We start from the raw sequence: 13020 nt of genomic DNA on the forward strand, positions 1-13020 counted from the left end.
CCTGCATGGAATTCCTGGGTCTGAATGAATACTTAGAGGGCTTTAGCTCGTTGTTGCCCACGTTGCTTTACTTTCGGGCCTTTTGTGTTTTTTGGTGAATAGCTCATTTGCCTTTTCACCGGTTGCGATGGTACATGTTAAATTGCAGTGCTCTGTACTGCTCTCGAATGCTGCAGATTCTCTCTCCCATGGGGGCGAGGTTCAGAAATTATCTTTACTGTATGTCTGCGTGAACTTTGTGTTGGGGAATTACTGCGTGCTGTTCTGGAATCTGTCCAGCAGGACTGCCCGCAGGGCGATTGCTGAACATTCCAAGTGCACAGCGCGATAACTAGGGGTGGGTGCTGGCCGGGGCTGGGAGGCAGTGCACAGAGGGGCCCTGGGCCCTTGTCAGCAGCGGGGGAGCCTTTTGTCTGTCCGTGGGCTTGCCAAACAGGAGCCCACCTGGTTTCCCTGTGAATGTTTGCTCTCGTTTAAAGTTCAGAGAGACCCTTGCAGGCTGCGTTAGGAAGTGAAAACGGAGCTATGGGCTTGTGGAGGGCTGTGGTTTGCATGGTTCCCTCCTTTTCTCTTTCCTTTCTCTTCCTGTTCCTTCCTTCTTAGTGTGTGGTGATGAAATGTAGCGTGAGGAAGCTCTGGTGTTCAGATTGGTGGCTTTGACTTGCCAGGGTCACCCTATTCTTTTCTCTTTCTTGTTCTTAAGACTCGCCCATGTCTAAGATGGTCAGGACTAGTCGGGGGTGGGGGGCGAGGTGAGGCCAGGTAGGGCCTGCATGTCACCCATGTGTGCACAGGACCGGGACGTGGCAACAGGGGCTTCCCAGCCTGGGAGGGTCGAGGGTCGTGGAGAGCTTCTTGAAGGGGTGACACTTGCAGAATCAGGAGCTCCCCTGGCAGAAAGTAGGGTGTCCTGAGAGAGGGACCAGCACCTGTGAAGTTGTAGAGACCTAAAACAGCCTGGGCACCTGAAGGTTACTTTGGAGTGGCTGGAGGTCGGGGTGCTTATGGGAAGCAGAGATGGACGAGGCTGGAAAGAGGGTGAGGTTCCAGGCAGATGCCATGCTAAGGAATTGGAACCTTAACCTGAAGGATTCAGGAGTCTCTGGAGAATTTGTAAGAGTAAGCGTAAGAAAGAAATCTGACCTTCTATCCAGAACACATCCAAAACTGGGAGGGAGCGGGGAGGGGAGGCAGGCGGGAACTCTGGGGACACCTGGGGGTAGAGGAGACTGGGAGGAGGCCCTGAAGCAGAAGGGCCAGAGCAGGGAGCAGTTGAGGGGGGAGTGGCCAGCAGAGGAGATTGCCCGGGGAGGGGGCGGCAACCCACAGGAGGGTATCACCAGCCCTTGGTCAGCCTGCAAGCCAGGGGAGCATCAAAGGGGCTGATAAAAAGCTTTCCCAAGCCCAGAAAGGCCGAGCCACCCATCCCCCACACACATACTCCCCCAGGCTTCAGGGTAGGACTCCTCCGAATTGCAATGGCTCCTCAGGGAGACCAGACAGGGACAGGTGGGAGGAGACGGCCTTAGGATGAGAGCTTGAAGGGGTTGTGGGGGGGCGGCAGCTTTCAGGGGCCCTAGAATGGCCTTTTCACACTTAGCAAAAGGTGTTTTCTCCTGGCCCTGACCATCCTGCATCTGTGTTTTAAGCATACCCAGTGGTCTAGCGGTGGGCAGGGACCCCTGGTGACGTGCCACATTCCCAAACCCTTCCAGAGGCTGGCCAGAGGTTGCCAGTTGGACATCGTTTCCTTTTTCCTCCTTTTGTTTTGAGAAGAAATGCTGTCAAGGCACACTGAATAGCAACCAGGAACTTTGGAACTCAGCTCTGTGCCTGAATCAGAAGGTAGAGAGAAGACAAGGGAGGGAGCCAGCCTTTTTTTTCTTTTTTAAGATTTATTTATTTATTCATCTATTTATTTATTTATTTGTCTCTCTCTCCCCCCCTCCCCAGTTGTCTCTTCTCTGTGTCTATTTGCTGCGTGCTCTTCTTTGTCCGCCTCTGTTGTCACCGGCACCGGAATCAGTGTTTCTTTTTTGTTGTTGTTGTGTCAGCTCTCCGTGTGTGCAGCACCATTCCTGGGCAGGCTGCACTTTCTTTCGTGCTGGGCGGCTCTCCTTACGGGGCGCACTCCTTGTGCGTGGGGCTCCCCCACGCGGAGACACCCCTGCGTGACAGGGCACTCCTTGCGTGCGTCAGCACTGCGCATGGGCCAGCTCCACACGGGTCAAGGAGGCCCGGGGTTTGAACCGTGGACCTCCCATGTGGTAGACGGACACCCTATCCACTGGGCCAAGTCTGCTTCCCAGATTTATTTATTTTTATTTTATTTACCTCACCTTCCCCTCCCCCCCGCCCCCAGTTGTCTGCTTTCTGTGTCCATTCACTGTGTGTTCTTTTGTGTCTGCTTATATTCTTGTCAGTGGCACCAGGAATCTGTCTCTTTTTGTTGCATCATCTTGCTGTGTCAGCTCTCCATGTGTGCGGCCCCACTCCTGTGCAGGCTATGCTTTTTTCGCCCTGGGTAGCTCTCCATGCGTGGGGCTCCCCTACGCGGGGGACACCCCTGCGTGGCAGGGCACTCCTTGCTCGCATCAGCACTGCGCCTGGGCCAGCTCCACACGGGTCAGGAGGCCCGGGGTTTGAACCCTGGACCTCCCATGTGATAGGCGGATGCCCTATCCATTGGGCCAAATCCGCTTCCTGGGCGTCAGCCTTTACTGCGTGTCCAGGTACTCTGCTAGGAGTACTACTATTTTAATCATTATATCAGCCCCACAAGTATGAAATTACTGTCCCTATTTTACAGATTAGGAAACCAAGGTTTATGAAGTAAAATAAAGAAACAGCTCCTGGAAGCCCCAAGTTTCCTTGGTCATTGGCTGCTGGGGAAAACTTCTTTCTGAACACTGAGCTTTCTAGAATTGTGTAGCACTGTGAGTAGTCTCGGGATGGACCCACTGTTAGGTGAAGGCTGTCTCGCATTCTGGATCTGTACCATGGGTGTCCCCCAGAGGGGCGTGGGGGTGGATCTCAGCCTTCAGGGCTCCCCCTTGCTAACCAGATTTCACACCAGCCACGGGGCGCCCCAGAGGGAGGCCTGGATTGCTTCACGCCCCTCTGAAACCAGCACTTCCGGGGTTGGGGCTGGGAGCAGCTGGGCTCCCACTTTATCCTCACCCAGAGCAGCCGGAAGCTGAGAATTGGGGCTAATTGCCTGCGGTGGGGAGGGGAGAAAGGTAGGTCTGATGTAATTAGTGGAGTTGGAATTTGGCCAGGCCTCGGAGGCATACAGCCAGGAGAATCTGCAGGCCCGGGCCTCCCCCTTCCTTCACAGCGGTCTTCAGACACTACCTTCTTGGCCTCTTGGGGCTCCTCCTCCTGGCCTTGACCTTGAATTCCTAGGATTTTCCTTTCCCTTGAGCTGCCAGGCTGCCGGCAGGAGCTCTGGGTTCAAGAGTCTTGCCTTTTGCCCCCGTGCCGAGGGTGCCACCCGAGGCCCCCATGGGCAGACACCTCGATTCCGACTTGTCTGCAGAGCTCTGGGCCCCAGTGCTCAAGGCACGTGGTCTCAAGAACCCGACCCGAGACCTGCTCCAGCCCCAACATTGAGAAGTCCCTCTCCAAGCCCCTCTCCTTCCTCTGAATGGCATTCCTTTCCAGAATCCTATTTCCGATCATCTGTTTTCTCACCATGTAAAAAAATCACTTTTTCACCTTCTGCTCAAGTTTCCTAATTCAAGGCCAGTCTTTATTTTTTATTTTATTTATTCCCACTTCCCCCCCCCCCACACCCTTGTGGCTTGCTTGCTGTCTGCTTTCTGTGTCCATTTGCTGCGCATTCTTCGGTGTCTGCTTGTCTCCCTTTGTTGCATCATCCTGCTGCACCAGCTCCTGCGGGCGCGGGCGGTCAGCTCTCCGCGGGCGCGGGTGAGCCTGCCTTCACAAGGAGGCCCTGCCTGGGACGTGAACCGAGGGCCTCTCATATGGTAGACCGGAGCCCAGTTGATTGAGCCACAGCCGCTTCCAAAGGCCATTCTTTTTTTAAAAAAAGAATTGTGTTTTTGAGTTCATCACACCAGGCAAGGTCTGGCGCGCACAGAGCTGTGTTGGTTGGGAATTGGAGCAGTTGCTCCTGGTCTTAGGGCAAGTGGTCTGAATTTGTGCTTCCAGTAAACTTAGAGATTCCATTCATTCTGACCCTCGGTGTCCACCGGGCCCAGGGTCTCCCGAAAACAGCTACAGCTTATGCTCTCAAGTGCCAGTAGTGAACTGTGCTTCTGGATGGTGCTCATTGGCCCATTTTGAGTTAGGTCGTGTTCATCTTAGTGTTGAGAGAGTTCATTTGCGTTGGTATGAATGAAGGTGAGAAACACAATTTATTTTATAGAACTCTCAACACCAGAGAGGGCGGAAGTGGTAAGAGGTACCAGTTCCTTTTGTGACAGAGGAGTGAAATAAGTTCTGCAAGTTAAAAAAAAAGCCCTCCCTTGCCTTGAGTTTTGGTGTTAAATGCCAGGATTAGTGTGTTTGATGTTATAACTAGTTCGTCAGAAGGAGGCTCGGAAGAACTTGCCCAGGCAAGCTTTGCCCCTCGACAAAGCTGACTGCTGGCTCACTCCCAGGGCTAATAACTTTTCATTGTTCAGCTGTTCTTTCTGGAAAGGCAGAGGTTTTCTGCTCCTTTGCTGTGGCATTCAGGACCTTGGTCCTTTAAGGTGTTTCAGATGGCTTCCCGACAGGTGCAGCCTTGCTACTTTTCTGGTAACGGGGGAAGGAGGACAAGGAAGTGCACATTTTGAATAAGCAGGTTCAGCCTGGACTGGAGAATGGTGGCGGAGGCCACACCCTGTCGCCTCCAATTCTGAATTTATTGGTGATTTTTTTAGGGCTGGGGAGGTAGAAGTTTTAGAAGGGAAAAAAAGGCGAGGCTGCCAGGTGTACGCTGCAAGGGTTTTATTGCTTTTCAGCAGGTTAAGGGGGAGGGAAGAGATGGGACGCAGTGCAGCCTCAGAAATGTCGTTGCTTCCATTAGTGGCAGCGGGGCATCGCTGGAGTTGGCTCCGCACGGAGCAGTCGGGTTTGCTCCCTTGGCCGGGGGTACCGAGGTTGGCCACTGCTGAGAGGAAGCAGTTGAGCTCTGTGGGGTGGTCTCTGTTACCCTGGCGACCAGGAAGGTGAAGCCAGAGGGGAACGAGCAAGCCGGGAGGTCCTGAACAAGGCAGAGTTCCGCCAGGTTGTCACCTTGGGGAATTACTTCTTTCAAGGGTCTAGAAACTTGACATCCAGTTCTAGTCATTCACCGACCAGTAGTGTGGCTTCGCATGCTTGTCACCTGTAAGTTAGGGGTCATGCTTACCCTCATGGGTATTTGCAAGGCTCATGTGAGATAGTGCCATTTCTTGCAGCAGTGAGCCGTGAAGCTCCTGGTGTAGATAGAGGACTGGGGAGCCAGGAGGCACTCATTCAAATAAAGGTAAAGTGAGGAAAACAGCCACAAACCCCTCTACCCGCAAAGGTACTGTGCTTTGCCTGGGCTCCTTTGCGCTCATCCTCTATGGATGCAGCTTTGGGCATGTTATTTCATCTGGAACAAGAATGCCTGTCTCTACACTTCCTGCCTTGGAGTCGTGTAGGCCATGTTAAATGAGGGCCTCGTACAGGGACCCTGCTGGGCAGTCAGGACCTGCGCTGGGATTTGCATGCAGTGTTGGCTTCTCAGCACCTGAATGCAGGCGCCCGGCGTGTAAGGAAGGTTCCTGGACACCAGCTAGCAGACGGGTCCGCCTTTCTGGGCCATACTTTGTCCGTCTGTTAGTGAGCAGATTTTGGAAGGCTCCTTCCAAGAGTAGAATTGGATTAATCAGGTACGCGCACATGTGTGCACACACGATTGACATCACCGTAGACTTTTTCTCTTCTGTGTTCATTTTCTGCTTTATAGTGTTCTGAGCAGCTTACACATATTTTCTCATTGAATCCTCATGATTTTATCTCCCAGCCATAATGAAAATCCTTAAAAGTGGGCACTGAGTCTTTTTTTTTTGTCTCACCCCACCAACATAGAAACAGTCTACTGTCATTGAGCGTTAATGACAAGATACCTAGCAATATGAGTCAAAATTCGATGGAGTAAGTAATTCAGTGGAGTAGTTTGGACACTACCAGCATTGCATTCAGAAAGCACTTAGGGGGTTTATTGCCCTCTGCCCTGGCCCAGAGCCTCTCTCTAGGCCAAGATGACCTGCAGAGGTCACCGACCTCTTACCCCTTTCAGGACTCAGTAATTGGAGAACAGAGGTCTGCCTTATTCACTGTGTCCCTCTTGAGTCAGTGAAGGACAGGAGGGGCCTTCCTTACTCACTGTGTCCCTGAGTACCTGACACATAGCAGGGGTGAGTAGGGGGTAAACTGGAGGAGGGTCCTGGTACCTCCTGAATCCCACTTATGCTGGGGCCCCTGCTGCTTTCACACCCACCTGCAGGCTTTTCATTTCTGTTTGCTTTCTTGATGGAGATGCCATATGCTGGGGACTGGAGGCTGGGTCCCTCAGGGGTGGAAATTAGATTGATTGTTTTCAACTTTGTCTAGCCAGCTTGGCTCCCTTGAGCTTTCTGATGTTTAAGGTTTAATGACCTTAAAACTTTAAAAATAAATGCCTCCTTTCCAAACCAGAGTGACAAACAGGCTCTTCTTCCCGTTTGTACAGCCTGCTGGGTTAGTTTCTGTCTCTTTAAATTGTGGAATTGTGGCTGCTTTAAGGTGCCAGGAACTCTGAAACAGTTTTGGTATTTTGGGGGGAGTAAGAATTTGTGACATTAGAATTTATGGGGTAGAGTGTGCAAAATTGATTTTTTTTTTCAGATGGAAATGGCTTAAGAGCTGCGGGTGTGAGTATTCCATGCTTGAGGATAACTTTGGGCTCTTTTTTTATAGCCTTCTGGGGGTAGTTAATCTAAAACCACTCCTCCATGTGTCTCATTGGGAGGTAAAATCCACTCTGGCCACCTCCACCTGGTCTGCCTGCCTCTCTCCTGCACCCCAGGGGGGCCTTAGGACAACATTCCCCCCATTTGCCCTCCATCCTGCAGACATCAGGCAGCTGGACCTTTGCTCCCCTGCCCTGCTCAGCCTCTCCACGGCTCCTCATTTCCTCTACAGCAAGTGGGGGTCCCCCCACCCCACCCCTGCTGGCCTCCCAGGCTGCCCCTGACACCCCTGTGACCCTTAACAAGTGACCTAACCCCTCCACGTATTTCCTCCTTTGTCAAATGGGATAATACCTGGACTCAACTCACTGGGTTGTGACCAGATGGAGAGAGAGAGAGGAGGGCATGCAGAATGCTTAGCACAGAGCGAGGCGGGCTCCGGGCTAGTGACTGGAGAGTAGGGGCTCTTTTATTTACACTGCCTTTGCTCCTGGGTGGGTGCCCGCAACCAGCCCCTCCAGGCCTGCTCCCCCCTCCCTCTGCCCGCACCCACCTTGCTTTCTAAGCCTTTGCTTAGGTGGTTTCTCCAGCCTGGAGCACTGTCCCTTCATTTGCCTCTGTGAAGCCCAAGCAGACTCTTTGAAACTTTTAAATTATTTTAACCGGTCGCTGTCACACCTTTTAGCTCTCAGTTCTCAATTGCTTTCTCTCTGTCCCCCATTCCCTTGTGAGCTTCCTAAGGGCAGGGACTCTGATGGCCTTTGATCCCTCCCAGGGTCTAGGAGCACAATAAATGCTGGCTGAAGAGTGGGCCCAGTTCTGCTGATCCATGCTCAGGTTTCTGTGCCACCATCCCATGAACTGAGGCTTTCCAAAGATGCACAGCTCCCCTAACTGTTGACTGCCTCCTCTCCCACCCGGAGGGCAGGTTTATCTGATAGGCTGGAACGGCTCTGAAATGCACCTACTCTTATGCCCCCGCTGAATTGAAAAAGCTGAGTCTCTATTGACTCTGGAGTTCAAAAGGTGGGATAAATTGATTTCTAAAGGCAGAGCCACTTTGACAAGCCTTTTAAACTCAAACAGCCGTCTTCAACAGAAATTAATGAAAAATGTGACCAGTGAAGCCTTCATCCTTTCTTTATCCCTTTGAAAAGATTCTCCTCCTCTATTCTGATTAATTGAGGTTTTCTTCCGTGCCCTGGGAAGTTGAAGTGAGGACCTCAAAGCCACATGTCTGTAACCCACTTCTTCTCGAATTTACTGGGCCTGGTGGGGTTTTTTGGCAGGGGTTGGGGTGGGGGTGGGGGCACACAGTAGGAAGGGGGAATCTGGATACCAAAGTTTATAGGTCAGTTAAATTCTCCAATTAAGTTTGAAGCCCTCGGACAGGGTCACCCAGGAGCCGTTGTCCTGGTGGCCCTGGGGATACCAGCTGGAGTTAGGCAGTGAGTTCAAAACACAGTTTTGAAATCCAAGTGTATATTCAGAGTAGTTTGTTAAGCGTTAAGGAAGGGTGAGGGGTAACCAGAGTAAAAATGAAAGAAAAACTGGATAGAGCATACCCAGGAAAATTTAACATTTAGTCTTTTAGGTTTTTTTGGTTTTGTTTTCTTGCAGAGGGTTTGTGGCTTGAGGACAATGGTGTTCTAAAAGGCTTTTGTGCTGGCTGTCTCCAGGGTCTGGCATGAGGCCCTGCGGAGAAGTGCTTAAGGACAGTGTGGGCTTCTGAGGATTCCAGAACATTCTTCTTTACGACTTCTGTCTTAAGTGCCTGCCATGGACGGTGGTGGGACTCCAGGGCCCGCTGCTAGGGAGCCTCCTGTGCTTTGCTCCTCCAGACTTCACCTTCACGGGGCGGCGTTTATTCCCATCTCTAAGAAGGAGACGGGAAGGCAGAGAAACCCAGGCCCTCAGGAGCCTTGCTGGTAAGCGGCAGAGCCCGAGGGCTGGTGCCACGTCAGTTTCCAAGGGCCCTCTGTCTCAGTCCTCGGGTTCTGGAGGCGGACAGGGTGTTTCCGTTCTCCCCCAGACTCTGGGCTTTGGGACTCTCTGTGTTGTTTTGGGTTTTATCATTTAAAGATTCATTTCAGCTCTGGAGATCCTGTGTTAGAACCCACGAGTGGTTGGCTTTTTGCCTGTGTCCCTGGGTTCTGCTTTGGTACCTGTACCCCCTGCAGCAGGCTGCGGGGGACTGGCCGTGGGCTTTGCCCCCTGGTGTCCGGCATTGTGGATTTGGAACAGCAGGTGGAAAACCGAGGGGTTGGCTGGGTGAGCGCCCCATGGCACCCTGTGGTTTTGAGCCTGGAGGCTTGGGGCTTTCGTCAACGTGAATCCGTCTGAAATTGCTGCTTGCGTTATTCTTCATTTGGCACAGAACCCGCGGCTTGCCTTGGGTGTTGGACCGAGATGAGTCCCTGCCCTTGCTAGTGTGACAATGAGATGAAGATGCTAAAAACATGAATAAAGAGGAGGATAGAAGACGGTTGTTGGGCTTTGGGCTGTGTGCCAGGTGCTGTGCTCACGTATTTTTCAAAGGAAGGAAGGGGGCATTTCATAAGGATGTAGTTGACGTTACCCACAAAGGACCTGGACCCAGCCTAGCCGCAAAGGTGGCGCGTCCCGCATATGTGACTAAAAAACCACGGCTACTGGAGCAGGAGCCATCACTGTTGCTTTTTCCTTTTCCTTTCTTTTTTTCTCTTTTCTTGATTACTTAAAGGAAAAACCTTCCTACATAGACTCAGCATAAGGTGTTTTCCCACGTGGAAGCGATTGCTCTTAAATCCCCGCAGCCGGGGAGTTGCTCTTGGTGATGGAAGGTACTTGAATGTAAAGACTTTTAGAGGTTCACGCTCCAGTCAGACCAGGATTAAAGTGTCAGACTCGGACAGCGTCACTTTCCACCTCATCCACCGTCTCAGAAGCCTTTGAGCTGGGGGCAGTGACCTGCGCTTTGAACTAGGAATCGCCTTGCGAGCAGTTGGTGACTTTCCCTGGGGGAAGCCAGGGAGGCGGAGGAGGGAGGAGGAGCAGAGGGCAGGGCCCAGCCCTCTAGTTCTCCTTTTTAGCCTCTGCCCTTGGAGGTTGGAGGGGGACGGATGGAGCCATTTTTCCTTTCTCACCTTACCTTCCCCCGCCCCACCTCTCCACTTGGATATTAGCTGCTAAGACCTTGGGGTGCCCTGTCAGGCCTTAAAACAAACGGATTTGACCCTCGGGATCTCATGGTGGTCCAGATTCCAGACTAATACCAGACTGCTGGACAGGTGGCAGGAGAGGTCCTTTTCCATCTGGACACGACCCTTCTCCGCCTCCGTAGGAGACATTGGTCCCCTGGCCAGAATCAGAAGCCTGGGTGCTTCATTTTCTGCCTTTCATTTTTTATCACGTAAATCGTAGGAATCTGGAAAAAAAAAACTTTAAACAGAGAGGAGGAAAATATTCACCCACCATCCCGTCACCTCAGCACATTAATGTGGCTCAGAGTTCACTGTCCTTCTGAGCCGGTCCCTTGCCTGGGAAGGGAATCTGTCTTTTTAGGGACAGCTGAGGGCTATTAATACTCCGGGAAGTCCCTAATTACTCAGCTGAAGGGGAGGAGCTGCTGTCCCCTCCCCTGACTGTGCCAAGGCACAGCCAACCTTTAGAACAGCCATCAGTCTTTATTTGGTTGAAATGTCATGTGTGGAGTGTTTCCGTCCTTTTTTAGTCATTTTCTGCATTTCACAAGCGGCTGACAGCTTGCCGTATGTATTTCGTGTTTACGAATCAGTTTGAGAACTTGCTGTGAGCATCTGGGGAAGCCCTCAGTCGCAGCCTGTGCCAGGCTGCTGAAGCCTGTGTCGCCCTGGGAGTCTAGCAGCACTCTGAGGCGCCCAAACAAGCCCTCAGCCAGGCGCTCTGGAGGCGCCAACAGTGGAACGTCACAGACACCTTTAGCCTGGGACGTCTGTAGAGCGGGTGCTACCTGCTACCTGCCTGCACCTGAAGTGTGCGAGGCCCCGAGGGGAGGGCCCTCCGGAAGAGCGCTGGAAAGCTGGCCCAAAGCAGCCCCGAGCTAGGAGGCCCGGTCTCCTCATTTGACACAGGAGGGGGCCAGGAGTGGGGGGCTGAGGCCTGGAAGGGCCAGGGGCTTGCCTAATGCCACATAGTGGGTTAGTAGTGAGCTGGAGCCCAGCTCCCGGGTGACATGACAGAAACCTGGTCAGACGTTGGCTGGACTCCCCTGTTGAGTGTTGGGTGGGGGCCCACTTTTAACACCCCAGTTCTCCCCCACTTGCGGCTTGGGACATCCCTGGGACTTGATAAATGCCCCTCTTTCTTTTTAAGATTCAGGCGCCTCTGACAGATGGTTGTTTGAGAGCAAGATGGCATGCGCCTTTGTCCTTTTGACTGGTAGTGTTAAAGCTTGACGGGATGGAGGGGCCACGCAGTGCTGTGGCCTCACCCAGGCTGCATGCCGCCGGGACCCCACCCCAGAGAGTGAGATTCAGGTTTCACTGGTCTGGGGCAGGCTTGGGTACCAGTATTTTTAAAAAGCTCTCTTAGATGCCTCTAATTAGATGGTTCTGAGACGCAGCATGGGTTGAGAACCAGTGGTCCTGTCCGGTCCCCCTCCTCATTTAGCAAATGGGGAAGCAGAAGCATGGAGACAGTCAGAGGATCTTTACATCCTTCGGCTTTCGGAGGTGGACGGCGGTTGGGCCCAGAGCGCCGAGGTCTCGGCTCTTGTTTCCCAAGGTCCCTTCCTCACTCCTTGCTCCCTTCTCAGGCATCAGCCAGGAGTCTCTGCTGGCTGCTTAAGTCTTGTGGGAAGCCTCCCTGAGTGGTGGTTGCCTGCTGGTGAACTTGTGGCAGACTGACCTGGAGAAATCTGCTTTGGGTCTACTTCCTGGGGCCGTTGTCAGGGCCTAGCATAAGTAGGCAAGAGAGCTTTTTCACTTTGCAGCTGGCTTTGGGATGTGGGGGTGGGGAAGAGGAAGAGAGCTATGACATGCAGCAGTGGTCAGAGCCTTCCTGGGAGTGGTGTTGCCTAGCATGTGTGCTCGATTCCTGGGATGCGTGCAGCAGAGGAGGAAGAATGGCAGCAGGCACCCAGCCATCCCTGCTGCAGCACAGCTGGGCCTGGGCTGGGTCCTTCGAAGAAGGAGTGGTGGAGCTGGGAACATCACCCAAGCCAACTCTGCCAGACCCCCACGGGCTGGGAGACTGCCCTCTTCTACCTGGAAGTGTTAGTGTTCAGGAGAGCAGCCAGGTATTGAAGCAGGAGGCAGGTGCCTGGCTTCTGGGGGTCCCCTTACCAGCACAGGGCCTTTGAACTTGACTAGCCTTGTCCTAGAGCCCCAGATAAGGTTAGAAAACACACAGTGGTGTAGAGGCCTTGCACATCTTTCTTAGGCAAGTTCATTGCTTCCGGTTTGGTTGCCATTGAATGTCCAGTGTAAGTATCTTAGACTTTAAGATTTCAACCATCCAAGGATGTTGCTCAGATTATCAGGTTCTCCTGCTCCCGCTGTGCCTCTTCTCCATTGAAAGGCCTGGCTTAGTTTTCTGTTACTGCTCTAACAAATTACCACAAACTTAGTGGTTTAAAACAATACAAGTTTATTCTCTTTTAATTTCAGAAGTCCTAAGTCCAAAATCCAGGCGTCAACGGGACTGCATTCTTTCAGGAGGCTTCAGGGAAGAACCATTTCCTTTCTTTTTCCAGCTTCCAGAGACCACGGCCAGTAGTGTAGCATCTTCTCTCCCTTCTTATAAGGACCCCCAGATGATCCAGAATAATCTCCGCATCTCAAGATCCCTAACTTAATCACATCTGCAAAGTTCATTTTCCCGTGTAAGGTGACACATTCACGGGCTCCAGGGACGGGGGTGGGGCTCTAGTGTTGGGCAGCTGTCACCTCAAGGCCCTGGCCAGCCGGAAAGCCCCAGATGCCCCTTGCCCCCCGGCCACCACCCCACCCAGGCTGGCTGCTGCTCCGAAGGCACTTGCCTCCGCTGAGCACTCCCTGTGTGCCCAGCACTTTCCACGCAACCCTGAGAGGTTCAGTCGATGTGGAAACTGAGGCCCAAAGAGATCTAGTAA

The 13020-nt window shown here is 52.6% G+C and overlaps 1 protein-coding gene across 2 annotated transcripts in view; it reads left to right on the plus strand.

Annotated features, from left to right (window-relative positions):
• CCDC88C (coiled-coil domain containing 88C) overlaps window positions 1-13020 on the plus strand; it is a 147974-nt gene that overhangs the window by 18199 nt on the left and 116755 nt on the right. The gene's annotated exons all lie outside the window — the stretch shown is intronic.

The sequence above is a fragment of the Dasypus novemcinctus genome, chromosome 3 (genome assembly GCF_030445035.2).
Source record: "Dasypus novemcinctus isolate mDasNov1 chromosome 3, mDasNov1.1.hap2, whole genome shotgun sequence".
Lineage (NCBI taxonomy): Eukaryota > Metazoa > Chordata > Mammalia > Cingulata > Dasypodidae > Dasypus > Dasypus novemcinctus.